Genomic DNA, 9,630 nt, shown 5'->3' with positions numbered 1-9,630 from the left:
TAGGATTGACCAGTGAAAATTAAAGAAGTCTCGTTTATAAGGCTGAGGTGTGACTAAGTAATGGAGCACTTACCTAACAGGAGCAAGTGCCTGGGGTCTATCTGCAGGATCAGAAAAATGGGGACAGTGATGCAAACCCATAGTCCCAAAATGAGAGGAAGGTCAGGGGTTTATAAATCACCTCCATTACATAGCAAGTTTTAGGCCAACCTAGAGTACATAAATAATTTATATCAAAAAGCTAATAGTCTGTGGTGTTGTACACCTTTAATCCCAACACTCAGGAGGCAGAGGCAGGCAGATCTCTGATCTCTTTGAGGCCAGCCTGGTCTACAAAGCAAGTCCAGGGCAGCCAAGGCTATACAGAGAAACCTTGTCTCTAAAAACCAAAAGAGAGAGAATTTCCAGGGGCTAGAGAGATGACTCAGAGGTAAAGAGTTTGAATTGAACTTTGGTTGTTCTTCCAAAGGTCCTGAGTTCAATTCCCAGCAACCACATGGTGACTCACGACCATCTATAATGAGATCTGTTGCCCCCTTTTGGTGTGCAGGCAGAACACTTTATACGTAATAAATAAACCTTAAAAAAATTAGCTGGGTGTGGTGGCATGGGCCCTTAATCCAAATACTTGGAAGGCAGAGGCAGGCAGACCTACATAGTAGGCCAAACAAAAGTTCTACAGTGAGACTGTCTCAAAGAACCATGCAGAATAACCAGTCCAGTCATTTCAGTCCTGTGTAATTCAGCTGTAGGTTCAGTTAGGGACCCTGTAATCCCTTTGGTCTGTCCTAAGATTTACTACAAACTTTAACATAAAATTAAGTTTAGCAAGGGATGGTTGCATGCATCTGTAGTCCTGACAATTTGGAAGGTTGAGGCATTGTGAGACAAGCTCTCCTAACAATAGCTGAGGTTGTCTTTGACTTTCTGATCTTCCCATCTCAGCCTCCCAGGTGTTGAAATCACAGGCCTGGACCGAGGCTAGTTTAAAAATGACCTAGTTTATTTAGGGTTAGCTGAGACTGGGTCTTGCTGTGTAGCCCAGGCTGTCCTCTTGAGATTCACATGCCTCTGCTTCTAGACTTCTGGGAATAAAGGCTTGCATCCACCATACATGGTCCTTTTTTTGTTGTTGTTAAGGTTGCATTTTTCTAAAGGAGATGAGAATATTGCCTTCTACCAGTTGTGCTGACATGAGAGTTTTCCTCATCCACTTGTTGGCAGGAGAGAAATCTTAATGGCTCACTAGTGTGTGTTAAATCTGCACACCGGTCTAGGCTGCCATTGTCTCACAGTCATGTCTTATAAGTGACAGGGCCCCAAATCACTTGTCTGCAATCAGTTAAGTACAATTTGTATTATAACATCTGTTCTGGAACCAACTTGCCACAACCCCGAAGAACACCTTCAAAAAGATTCTGATAATTATACCAAAATGGGGACAGAGGACAGCAAGACGAAGAAGGCAAAGGGTAGTTGTGTGTGAACAGGGTTGTGAAAGTGTACAAATTGTGACGCTAAATCTCCAGGTTTCAGAGATGACCAATTTGGGGCTTTGTGGCATCAACCTCTGCCTCAGAAAGGCAGCCAAAGGTTTGGAGTATTCCCTAGAAACATGTCAGCTACTGAATCAGTTTCCAGAGTAGCAGGAAGAGCCAAAGGGTAGGTAAGGACAAGACAGAACCACTCACTCCCTATAGATCATCTATTTCAAGCATAAAAGCAGGTTTATTGGATGTAGTTCTTGGGGGTTTCACTCATCTCAAGGAATGAGGCTAGGAAGTTGCCATTGGGGATGGAGACAAAGAGTGCCCAAGGAGAGCATAGAGAGAGGAGGGACATGTCTGGATTATATAGGGAAAGCTAGCCTAGTCGCTGGGCTGGAAGTTCAGGGTAGAGGGGTGGGCTATGTCAGACACACCCTGCAACTGAGGGGGCCTGGGAGAACCAGGAGGCCGGGTCCTTTTGTTATGTTAAATAGCACAGCAATCTGGGGGCAGAAGGACTGATAAAAACGGAGCCACACCTTGTTCTGCTCCCTCCTCCCTGGAGTTCAGTATCAGCCTATCCCTCCTCTGACAAGGCGACACTTAATGCTGAGAAGTACCCCTGTTCCCCGTCACTGAATGGTTTGGAGAGTTCAGGGCCTGGACAGCCCTGTGATACATATTCTTGCCTTCCATGGTGTTGGCTATCCACTGAGAGACAAAATAGTAAAATCATAAAATCTAGTAGGGGACATAGAGAAGGCCCATCAAGTAAAGACCTCTCGTGTCAAACATGAGTCACAGCCTGAGTACAATCCCTGCAGTCACATGTATGGCATGACGTGCACCCCCCCCCAAAAAAAAAAAAACAATTTTAATGGAGTATTAGATTAACTGAAACCATATGTTAAACAGCAAGATTTGGTGCACCCCACAGGCCACTCACTGGTCTCTGAAACAGTGCTCATTGCTAGCAGTGATGTGAGCACCATGGGGTCGCCAAGAGGGATAGTTCATATCCAGGTGGGTACTCATGAAAGCTTTCCTGATGGTGTAATATTAAATAGTTTCTTCAGTTTTTAAACTCTGTTTCGGAGGGGGTCACTGGAGGTGAGGAGAAGATCTGCCAGAGCCATGAGTGTGTATAGAAGCCAGGGGATAACTGTCTGTCCTCTCCTTCCATTAAGTGGATGCCAGAGATCAAATTCCAGTCAGTCCCAGGCCTGGCAGCGAGGCCTCTACCCACTGTGCCATCTCAGTGACCCTAAGTTTGTTCGTTTTTAAGGATAATGTGAGCCAGGTGTGCTGGCACATGCCTTTAATCCCAGCACTCAGGAGGCAGAGGCAGGCAGATTTCTGTGAGGCCAGCCTAGTCTACAGAGTGAGTTCCAGGACAGCCAAGGCTACACAGAGAAGCCCTGTCTCAGAAAAAAAAAAAAAATAGTGTAGACATTGGCAGGATGGTGAAATGAAACGGTTTCCAGCTATGGGATTTTGGGTAAGTTACTAGTGTTTCTTGTTGGACTGGTTTGCTTTGGCTTTGGTGAGGCTGTTAATTGAATCCAGAGCTTGTACATACTAGGCAAACTCTACCACTGAGCAATAAGTCAAAGTCTTAATCCACTTAAATTCAGACCTCTCTTCTCTAAAATGAGAAATAAGCTTATTGAAATATTATTTTTAGTATACTGTAAATATACTATAAATACAGTATTTGGTGCATGGCAGCTATTACTGCTAGATGAGAGGGCATATTTTACAAATAGCAGGGCAAAATCCTAAAATTCATAAAGAAATTGGAGAGTAGTGGGACTCCTTCTCTGGCTGCCCTAACCTTTTTCCAAGGCCTGTGACTGAGTACCTGGAAGAGTCCAGCACATTGTAACACTCAGCAGACACTTGCTGGATGAGTGTCCAGTTGTCTTAGCACATACCTGCCGGTGTATCTTACAGAACTCCCCACACGGAGTTACATAGTAGTTACCTCTATTCCAAAACCCTTAGCATCACTATTACTCTCAAACTTTAACGTGCTTTTTTATTTATTTCTTTTTCTTTCATGTGCATTGTTGTTTTGCCTACACGAATGTCTGTATGAGTTATCAGATCCCCTAGAACTGGAGTGATCTGTGATAGCTGTGAGCTGCCATGTGGTTGCTGGGAATTGAACCCAGGTCCTCTGGAACAGCAGCCAGTGCTCCTAACCACTGAGCCACCACTCCAGCCCCCTCTTAACATATTAACACCCTATTTCCAATGGCAGAAATCCTGGAGTCCTCTCTCCCCTTGCTTCAGAAAAGTCACTGCTAGGTTCTCAGGAGTGCTGCCTCAGAAGCATCACCTCTGCTCAGCTGTTGTAGCAGCCATCTTTTCCTGCCACCAAGGCAGGGCAGAAGGCAGCAGAGAAGCCTCCAGCTGGCTCTGTGTTGTGACCAAGGCAGAGGAGTCTCTTGAGATTTTACCTACCCTGACAACCTGAGCCCAAGCCCCACAGGCCCGATTCTGCAGCCTCTGCTCTGCATTTGTCCCCCTAGCAGCTGCTCTCTGTGTTTGTTCCCTTCCAGGGCGGCCTTTGTGCAGGAGGAGCCAGCCTGAGAGACAGGGTTATTTATAAATGGGAAGTGGGTGTAGAGTTCTGCAGTCACAAATGTTTTAAACAGCCTAATTCCACCTCGCCTCCACTTTGAAATTCCTGTCCACCCCCTCACCTCCCTTCTTTTTCCCAAATCATCTAAGTTCCTGTCCTCCTCTTGGTCAGAGCCACACAGGACAAAAATAAATCAAAATTCAACATCTACAGGCAACTACAGAATAAAATTCTTTAAGGGCTTTGACTGTGGCTTGTGTTAGATGGGCTTACTTAGTGTGTGCAAGACCCAGAGTCCAACCCCCACATGATGAGAAGAATACAGGAAAACGTAAACAAATAAAAACCACAAGAAGCTGGAGACATGGTTCAGTAGTTAAGAGCATGTACTGCTCACACAGCACTGAAGATCTTATGTAGGCTCACAACTCAAGCCCTAGGAGATGGGATGCTCCCCCTCTGGGCTCCACAGGTGCCCACACTCAGAGGCACATACCACACAAACACATGTATACATAATTTAAAAGAAAATAGTTCTTAATTATTGAGATACTGCCTAGTAATAAGTACCTATTGGGATGGAGATAGTAGTCCATGCCTTTAATCCCAGCACTCAGGAGGCAGAAGCAAGTGGATCTTTGTGAGTCAGAGGCCAGCCTGCTCTATAAAGCGAGTTGCAGAGCAGCAAATACTATGCATTGCGTTTAGCCCAGTGGTGGAACATCTGTCTAGAACGTGTGGCGCTCTGGTAAGTAAATAAATGCAATACATATTGATAGCCACTGTACGACCTACGTATATCCATTAGCTTCAACCCTGTAACAGCCATCTGAGCAGAACACCACCCCATTCTAGTTACAGAAGTGGTGTTACAAGGGGTAACCCGTTTGCACAAGAGTAGTAACTGGCAAGAGCATAATTCTCTCCTAGGGCTTCCAGTCTGGGATTTCTGATAACATGCCATGCATTCACTTGAATCCCTGTACTCTTTATGTGATGAGAGCTAACTTTAGTGTGAAAAGGGAGGAAGAACTCACAATTTCACTCTAACAATGAGTGGTTAACACTGTAGAGGCACAGTTGCATGCCCAAAGGTTCACCTGTGGCTTCTTCGCGCTTGTAACTCCAGAGAAAGCAAATATCAATTGAGACGGTTCCAAGAGGACTCTGTTTTGAATCCATAACTATCTGTAAACCATTTGGTATGTCTGGGAGAGGAACCACTCTAGCACCCTACTGGCCAGGCCTGAGTTGTGGGCCCATCCTAAAGAGATCAGGCCTGGGGCAGCCAGACCAGACACCATCCACAGGTAGCTGGATTTTTAGCTAACATGCAGGGTTTGGCTCACCTGAGGAAATTTCACTAGACAAAGAGTCAGCACACCCTTCCAGAGGAAACAGCTTGATTGGAGAGGGAAGGAGAACCAGGCGGTTCACCAAGAATGAAGGAGACATGAGAAACTGAGCTAAGCGGAAGCACAGGTACACACAGATGTTAGCGGTGGCCCACAAACCAGATAACACCCCCCGTTTCCAAATGAAAAAGAAAAACAATTTTCTGCTAAGTACCAGAGACAGGTAGAATTTACATCTGGTGCAACCCTGATGAGAGTGTGGGAGGAGCCAGACACAGTGAGACATGAAAGCCATATCCTCATGGGAGGATATTTCAGACTGCCTAGCCACACTCCAAGAGCCATATGGCAGTGGACTGAGGCACTGCCACTAGCATGGCCACTACGATCTCACCCAGCTACCAGCTAAGCCAGAGGTTCTCAGGGAAGCCAGCCTTTCTAATGCTGCGACCCTTTAATACAGTTCCTCATGCTGTAGTGACCCCAGTCATAAACGTATTTCTATTGCCGCTTCATAACTGTGATTTTGCTGTTGGTATGAATTGTAATGTAAATATTTGATATTCAGAGTATCTGATGTACGACTCTTGTAACTCAGAGGTGGGTTGAGGAACCCCCTCTGGCTACCTGAAGCTTCTCTCCTAAACATCTTGCTGATCATGAAAAGGGACACCTGGTGCTATCAGTAAGACAGGAACCACAAGCCAGGTGGTACTGACACACACCTTTGTTACCTGCACTTGGGAAGCAGAGGCAGGTGGAGACTGAGGTCAGCCTGACCTACACAGTGAAGTTCCAAGACAGCCAAAGCTACAAAACAGACAAAGACAGGAACCACAGCCAGGCTTGGCACCTGTAATCTCTGCTCTTGGCAGGCAGAGGCAGAAGGATTGCCACAAGATTGAGGCCAGCCTAAGCTGTGATGTGAGACCTTGTCTCAAAAACCAGCAAAGGGGGGGCAGCTAACTTAGGAGGGAAGGGCATGTTGGGTAGAAACTAAATTGACGCTTAAATAATAGAATGAGTTAAGGAAGCCAGAGAAAAGTTATCTCAAATTTAGAAACTAGATGGCAATGTGGTACAAACAGTATAGGAAGGTCTAGAGAAGAAATGAGGACATGCCATTTGCAGAAAGTCACTGTGTGGGAGAAAGGAGGAGAAAACCAAAGAAGCCAGCATAGCCCCACAAAGGGTCCAGCTAACAACATTTAAAAGGCATAAAAGATGGGAGAAGGGGTGAGTCCTCGAAAACAAGGCTTGGAAAAGGTACAAACACATCAGCTATTTGTGTTCAGTGTCAGAGGAATGAGTTGAGGACTGTGCTCAACTCATTGGCAGTTGTCAGGGAAGGCTGAGTGCTTAGCCTTGCTTTTCCTCATCGTCCCTGGGGGAAGCATCACTAAGGCAGGCAGAGGAAAAGCAAACATGGATTACAGAAGGCACTGCAACCCCTAAAAGAAGAAATAATAAGAGAAAGCCAAGATACCTAGCCATTCAAAATGAGCTGCAAGACTGAGGTGCGGAGGGACCCTTGAGGTAAGTTCCAGGAAAGGGCCACAGTGGGATGGTGGAAAATGCCCAGCATTAGAGAAATATGCTGATTCTGGAAACACCTCTGTTTCCTTAGTGCATTCTCCCACCCCTAAACTTATTCTAGAATACAATATTGAATTTTGGGTTTGAGAAAAACTTAAAAAATGATTGGTGTCTTCTTCACAAAGAATAGGTATGATGAAAATGATAATACCAATAATAAGTTCTGTTCTTAAATAGTTCCCTGTTTCCAGCTAGACCCTGAGTGGCTCGTGCCTGAGGGACAGGGAGCTATAGTCCTCCTAGGTAATGGACATAAACTCCTGTACGTAGGGCCTGCATCCCCATTTCAGGAGTTAATATTGTGTAGGTGAAGGAACTGAAGTCCAATCCTGTGATACCTGTGGTTACTCTACAGAGGTCCTGAATGGATTTCCTTGCTGAGGGATGAAGTTCTGCAGTACCCCATAACATTTTTGCAGGGCCTGAGGCTGGCCCCTCTTCTAGTTTCCTTGCATTAAAGGTTTTCCTGCAGCATCTCGTTAGCCCAATGCTTTCCCATTTAACATCTTGGACATAGACCAGGTTCCTTTTGATTCCCTTCTTTCTTACCAGCATTAGGACAATTTTTTCCTTGATGTCCCATTTGCCCACAACCATAACAACTTCCAGATACTCTGTTCTTTGGGCCTTTCTGTTGCTGAAATAATACCTCTTTAATAGTCTTCCCTCGTAGGGCGGCAGCCATAGCCACTTCTTGAGTATAAAACAGCCCAATGTCAGAATAAAACCTAATATAGTCAGAAATATTTCCTTGTTTCCTAAAGGGTCTCAAAGCAACTTGGCAGGAACTATTAGCATTTTCATAGGCCAATTGTTTTACTAATAATAATCCAGAATCTGTATCACCTACAAGTCTGCTTGCTGCTAGCGTTACTCTTGCTACAAAATCTTGAAATAAGGTCCCTGACAGATTTTAGACAAATCCTCTACCTGTCTACCTCTTTGTGGAAGTTTATTCCAGGCCTTTGGGCATCAGCATTTACTTGAGCATAAATGGCCACATCAAAATTCAATTGCTGTCCTGTTTTGCTGTAGATTCCTTCCCCAGCAAGCATGTCATAAGTTATAGGAACTCCTTGAGCTTGACTGAGTTCAGCTGTAACTTGACACAGCTCCACAAATTCTGACTTCCATAATAAATGATCTCCTCCTGATAAACATGCTCTTGCTAATTGTTTGCAGTCCCCTGGGCAGAGGGCCTCAGCAGGCAAGGACTCTAACCGAGCTTGAGTAAACGGTGCTGTAGGACCATATTGAGCACATGCAATTTTCAATTCTTTTAATTGTTTAAAATGTATAGGAGCACGGACTCTCACCGTATTACCCTGTCCATCAGGTTGCTCTATAATTGGAAAGCCATAAAACTCAGTTACATCTTCTTCTTTCCACCTAGCTTATTGTAAAGAAGCTTGTAAAGAGGATACAGTTTCTTGTGCAGTGGACAAAAGAAAAGGTCCCCTTGTCTTTTGAGCTAATAGCAACTGTAGCCATCTCAGGAGGAGGGTCCAAGCCTGCAATCAATGAGGGAGTTGGAGTGGGGGATTGAGCCTCATTTTCCCTAGTAGTTAATTCTCCAGTTTTTCTGTGTATTTCCTCCTGGCCCCTCGACCTTCTCTTATTATGTGACCAAGGCCAGCACAGTCTTCATTGCAGTATTTAGGTGACACATTTTTCATTAAGCTTCCTCGGGTCCCTCCACTTAAGGAGCTGCTTTGCCTACTGTTCACATTGCACTTTATCTGTGGTCTCTATTTGTGGCTGCTCTTTTAAAAGTGGAGGCTGTGGGGTGATGGCACACACTTATAGTCTCAGCACTTAAGAAGCTGAGGCAGGGGCATTGCTAGCTAGGATGTGTTCGAGGCCAGTCCTGAAACCTCAGGCTCCCCAGTTGCCTGCCATTCATGCCTCTCTTTGCCCCTCTTCTCCTCATCCAGAGGTTACTAAGCTAGGCTGAGGATTGAGTTTACATCTCAAACTTCCATCAATCACTTACGATTCTTCCGACATCACCCCTGGCAAGCGATTCCCTCGGTGAACACACAAAAAAGCAATTGAACACCATCACTGCTCCCTCACCGGTCAGAATCAGAATGCAATGTCTCTGTCAGCAAAGAATGCTCCAGGCTGGGCCTGGGTCAGCCTGGATCTTCTTTGCTCATACTAGGGCCAGGTCAATCTGGCTGGACAAAACACCTTGAACAGTTTTACAAGGTAACTTATTTAAAAGAAACCTACAGGGCTAAGGTTGTAGCTAAGTGGAAATGCACTTTGCCTAGCATGCATGAGAACCTGGGGTTTTGTTTGTTTGTTTTATTTTTTTAAGACAGGGTTTCTCTGTGTAGCCTTGGCTGTCCTGGACTCACTTTGTAGACCAGGCTGGATTTGAGCTCACAGAGTGTTGGGACGACAGGCATGCGCCACCACAGCTGGTCTGGGTTTTATCTTGAGTAAAATAAGTAAATATAGCTGGGCAGTGGTGGTGCACGCCTTTAATCCCAGCACATAAGTGGTAGAGGCAGGGGTCTGGAGGGATGGCTCAGCAGTTAAGATCACTGTCTGCTTTTCTAGAGGTCCTGAGTTCAGTTCCCAGCAACCACATGGTGGC

Source organism: Psammomys obesus, unplaced genomic scaffold (genome assembly GCF_907164565.1).
Source record: "Psammomys obesus unplaced genomic scaffold, mPsaObe1.curated_primary_1811, whole genome shotgun sequence".
Classification (NCBI taxonomy): Eukaryota; Metazoa; Chordata; class Mammalia; order Rodentia; family Muridae; genus Psammomys; species Psammomys obesus.
The sequence above is the reverse complement of the archived record's forward strand: the minus strand, read 5'-3'. Positions refer to the sequence as shown.